Below are 6,000 nucleotides of genomic sequence, written 5' to 3'. Positions count from 1 at the left end.
TATTGCGTCACGATCACGATTCAGGCTGTAACATCCCATATAGGCCTCTTTCTCCATGTAGGATAGGAGTCGAATCTTAATCCACCACGCAGTTCTACTTAGGGTTGGCCCATATTTTCTCCAATATGAGTAATGATCGCTATCAGGTGACTATGATAGCAACTGGGACCAACTATTCACTGGCTCTAGAAGGCATCTAGAAGGCAATATCCATCCTGAGCGGAAATCGAACCCGCACCCGTCAGTGTGTGAGTTGCACGCACCGCAACAGCACAGCAATGTCTGGTTAACGGGTGCAAATTACATTTATCAAATAACCACACCAAACCAATTTTGGCAATATTGTTACATGTTCAGAATTATATTTTATTTGATAAACTAAATTTTTAGCTGGAAAGCAGACAAGTGAAGTTTGACGTTCTTGGGATTCTCTACTAATATTATTCTTAGAGTATCAAAGATCGTTGAACTATTAATGTTCTCACGTGAAAATGAAATTTCGAAATAGTTTATCCTTCGTGGGATGCCTCACGGCTGGCAGGCATTTTGACATTAGATTGACAAAAACCTTTAATAATGACACGTGTAAATATTTTTTATTATTATGTTTAAAAATATTACGCTATAACTATTATAGTATATGGTATTACTTTTGTATTAAAAAACTTTATTAAATAAACCAAAAGCCTTGTTACATATGACATTTATCAGCAATATGGAACGTCAAAATATCTGCGTGCAAGAATCATTTTAAGATTGATGAGTTTATGTATATTATGTATGCGGGCCGATCGACATCTTCCTATAATTGACTTATAATAATAATTGACCCCATAAATGTGCGCTGTTGCAAAGGAGATAATTAAGAACTTGTATGTATACAAGTTTTAATCAAAATAATGATTTATCTGTGTTGTGTATTGTAATGTTAATTTTTAAACTACTAGGCGCAGGATTATATTTAAGGTTCTGATTTTTACTTAAATAAAAGTTTAGCTTTACATACTAATTGTATAATTGTCTGGTTGGAGATGGATTTGGTAATATTGGAAATCACGCTTAATAGTATGACGTGTTTGAGTAGCTATTCAGCATACCTTTGTTACCTGTTATTTGTAAAAGCTATTGTGTTCCTTTGTATACAAAAAAAAACTTATTACAGGTGCTTCCGTAGTGATTTTTAGTTTTTATTGAATATCATAGCTAATAGTAGTAACAAATTTATGATACTTATTTTGAAGCCAAAAAGTAGAAAGCAGTAAACAGAATATCATACATAGAGGAGAGGATCTACGACCAGAACTTTATATAAACTTTGACATTACGGTTGAACAACAAATATACGAGTATTATGAATGTGATTAGTGAATGAGTTTCACAAGTAAATTGTTTGCTAGATATAAATAAATTAAACTCAAATGTCTAAATCGTACTGATGTACAAGAAAATGATTATTTTAACTCATTGCTAATAAGCGTACTATGGGAGAGTATGCTGACAATACGAGTTCGACTTTTTCTATTAGTCCTATCCTTTATTAGTAAGCAAACTTTTGATCCGAGCTTTCGTTCATTTTCGGATTTATTCCTCTATTAAAGAAAGTGTTAACGTAATAAATATTTGTGACTATATTGATAGTGTTGATTTAACAAATTGATGTTAACGATCTACAAAAATGCATATTTTATTAAGCTGAATAAAAAATATTAGCGATTTCAAGTACCATGAACTTATGACACTTGATCGCTCTGCATTTACGTGTTAAAAGGTGCTTTACAATGTCATATAATTTTGCAATATTAATACATTAATAATAAATTGCTAGTATTGGAATAGAAAAATATACAAAACTTAATATGCTCTCTACTTTACTAAGAATTAGTAGATAAAACGCCTGAACGATAATAAATTTAAAAAATTAAATAGCATGTTTGTGTGTAAACAAAAAAAGTTATAAAAGTAATAATAATACAATTCAGATTGTGATGTAGTGGTAAACATTCTCAGATAATCCGACGTGAAAGTATAGAGAGTAATGTGTTAAGAGTATATTGATAGTAACTACGTCTAAGAAATTTATTATACTTTTCCTGAAAAAAGTTGACGAAAATAAATTTAATAAAATAATTTTTATCAACATTCACATTTAATACAATATAATCAATACATATAATAAAAATATGATGGATCTCTGTCTGTACTATTATTAAGATTTTTATCAACACAAATAGCACAAAAAACAATGATTTTTAGAATTTTTATCTGTTTGTGTGTTTGTCTGTGCGTTTGTGGCTTATTCGATTAAGATGTGGATTTCGCTAATATATTGTGGTTAGCTTCACTTAACATTTGGTGTTTGTTTTCAAAACGGGGACGAGCTCGCAGGCACAGTCCACTAATATAATATGATAACTAGCTGACCCCACAAACGTTGTTTTGCCATATATTTTATTAACCTCCTTATAACCCCCCTCCCCCGACAACTTAGGGGTATGAAAAATAGATGTTGGCCGATTCTCAGATCTACCCGATATGCACACAAAATTTCATTAGAATCGGTACAGCCGTATCGGAGGAGTATTGTAACTAACATTGTAACACGACACTTTTATATATAAGACTAGCTGACCCCGCAAACGTTATTTTGACACATATGTTATTAACCCCCTTAATCCCCATCCCCTTATAATTTATGGGTATGAAAAATAGATGTTGGCTGATTCTTTGACCTACCCGATATGCACACAAAATTTCATAAAAATCGGTCCAGTCGTTTAGAAGGAGTATGTTAACTAACATTGTGACACATGAAATTTTATATATAATCTTGTAACACAGGTAACACGGTTTTTGTTAAGACTGCCTCTAAATATTTTTATTTAATATAATAAATTATGTTTGACATTAAATCGAGGAAATGTATTACAGAAAGTAACATATAATTGACATTTATGTACTCAGTGATGTATGAAGAACATTTGTGTTTCCGACCGTAATGGCAGCTTTGTATACACATAATATATAATGCATCTTAAGATGTTATTATTCATTAAATGATGATTCATGCAATAATGTTTAATAGTACATTATAAAATTGTAAAGGTTAAATGTTCCTTAAGCCATGCTTTGAATAAGGTTGGCAATATCATGCTCTTTGAGCTGAAATTTTTGTTTTATATTATAAGCTTAGCTAAGTACATATGTATTTTCATTAGTAGGATCTCAGGAGTCTTACATACATATTTATCTAGTAATTTAATCTCATTAATCATAATGATCCTAATTATAATCAAAATATAATGTTGTAATAATTATCTATACTAATAGTATAAAGCTGGAGAGTTTGTTTGGTTGCTTGTTTGAACGCGAGGATTTCAGGAACTACTGGTCCGATTTGAAAAATTATTTCAGTGTTAGATATAGCCCATTTATCGAGTAAGACTATAGGCTATATATCATCTCGCTAAGACCAATAGAAGTGGACCACCAATGAAGAATGTTTCAAAATCGGGGTTTTTTCCTCTTGAGAGTTTCTGCTGCGTCCGCTGTAGTTTCGCAAAAATCATGTATGACAGAATTGTTCCTATTCCACGCGGGCGAAGTCGCGGGAGAAGCTAGTATGATATATTATTATCTATACATATAATAAAATGCTAAGAGAGTCAAAACTGTACATTGAATATTTTTTTTAAAGAATACTTGGGGTGTGATCTACAATCGATACCGAAGCCAAAAATATAGTTTTTAGAATTTTTGTCTGTTTGTCTATATGTATGTCCGGGATAAACTCAAAAAGTACCGCATGGATTTACTTCAAATTTGGCACGAATATTATTAAGAAGTCGGGTCAACATATGGGCTACATATTATCATGCTATCACCTACCGGGAACGAACAGTGAACCTTTATTTTCTCAACGCATTCTGTAACAACGTGAAATCTAACGACGCATATTTGAATGTTGTTGTTATTATGTTAATAACCACGCTATATAAGGTAGCTTCACACTATAAAAATCACGCAATATAAGTAACTAAGCCGATAAACATAATTAAATGAATATAAGTAGACAAGACAATTTTAAAGCAGCGCCATCTATGAGATTTTTCTGTAGATATGAAATGCAAAGAAGAAACGGGTAAATGAATGTTATTTTAAAAGGTATAATCGTAGGTGTTTTTGGTGCTGTATAGCGTTCACGCAGACGACGTCGCGGGCAGGAGCTAGTAATTATATACATACATTAAACTGACCCGGCAAACTTCGAACAGAATTTATTTTTTCGTGAATTTCGATTATTTCAAATTCAATTTATTTAAACGACATTCTGGTTTTAAAAAATACCATATAAGAGAACTATCCAATTTGTAGCAGTCATTTGGAAGTTATGCGCGTACATACATTTTGAAAATTCATTTTTATAAATATAGAACATTATTATTATTATGGACTCGAATATGTTATTTACGATTAAAATAAATTCAAATATCAGGTTCAATTCTGTTCATCACTACATAGTATAAAACAAAGTCGCTTTCTCTGTCCGTATGTATGCTTAAATCTTTAAAACGATGCAACGGTTTCTGATGCGGTTTTTTTTAATAGATAGAGTGATTGAAGAGGAAGGTTTATATGTATAATACATGCATAATATAATAGAGGAACACTGATAGTTTTGCAACCGTGCGAAGCCGGGGCGGGTCGCTAGTGGAATATATTTTAAAAATTGCTAGTCTGTTTATTTACCTACCCATCCATATTTCTTTACCTACATATATTGGCCAAGACAGAGTCGTCTGTATCTTGACCTCGCTTGGCATTATTTATGTTCATACAATGACACTGGATATTTCTCAACTCCTACTGTCCACTCATTCTCCCTATTAAAACAACCGGGATAAAAGTTGGTTAAAAACAAGCTCTTTAATTCTTTTATTTGGGGTTAGCATTTTGTTGTGTGGTTGAAGATACTAACCGCGATCCGGAAATAACCATCAGCGTCTACTACTCGTAAAAGTGTTATGCTTTAAGTAAAAATAAATCACATTTTTTTTATGGAACTAGATCGACAAACAAGCGTACGGCTCACCTGATTGTAAGCGATTACCGTAGCTTATAGACGTCTGCAATACCAGAAGCATCTCAAGCGCGATGCCGACCCCATCCCCAATTCCCCCCAGGAGCTCTGGTCACCTTACTTACCAACAGGAACACAACACTGCTTGAAAACAGTGTCATTTAGCTGTGATCTTCTGTAAGGTCGAGGTACTAATCTAGTCAAGCTACTCCATATTTTGAGCAGGAGATTTCCTGCTGTACTCTACGTCAGTTTAAACACTGAATACATCTAAGGCGTTCAACATCTTATTAAGGTTATTTATTTATTATTTATTTATTTTTATTAACTGGACACCACCAAACAGTCTTCTTCCTTTTACTTCTTATCTATTCTAGGTGATAATTAGCGATATCGCCTATTCTCTTTGGGAACAATTGAAAGCCATTGATCCAATTGTAGGAATAGATAAATCCCAACCTAACATTTTTGTGTTTTAGTCATTTTTCGTTTGCTGCGTTTTTTTTTTTTGTGAATTTTTATCGGATACATATTTTTCAATTTAACATTTTAATGTTTATTATTAATCAAATAAATAATATAAAAAATATTTTAAGCAGCACTATTACATACATTATTTATAAATTCACTATGCGTGTGTACATTATTTGATGATACTCATTTTAAGTCCTAGACATCGACATCAAATGCTAGCAAATAAAATACATTACAATCACTTTATAAAGGTCAGTTTTTTTTATTAAAATATCGATGAAACTTTATAATGGGCTTATTACAGACTTTACGGTTTTAATGACATAGTTATATAATCTAAGGAGCGGTTTGGAGGAGCCAAATGCTGGGCGGTCTAAAAGAGCCCTTCCGACTAGTCGGTCTCGGTATGAACTTGGATAAAACGAAAGTTATATTTAATAACCAAATCG

The sequence above is a fragment of the Melitaea cinxia genome, chromosome 6, assembly GCF_905220565.1.
Source record: "Melitaea cinxia chromosome 6, ilMelCinx1.1, whole genome shotgun sequence".
NCBI lineage: Eukaryota > Metazoa > Arthropoda > Insecta > Lepidoptera > Nymphalidae > Melitaea > Melitaea cinxia.
Note: the sequence above shows the minus strand (reverse complement) of the source record.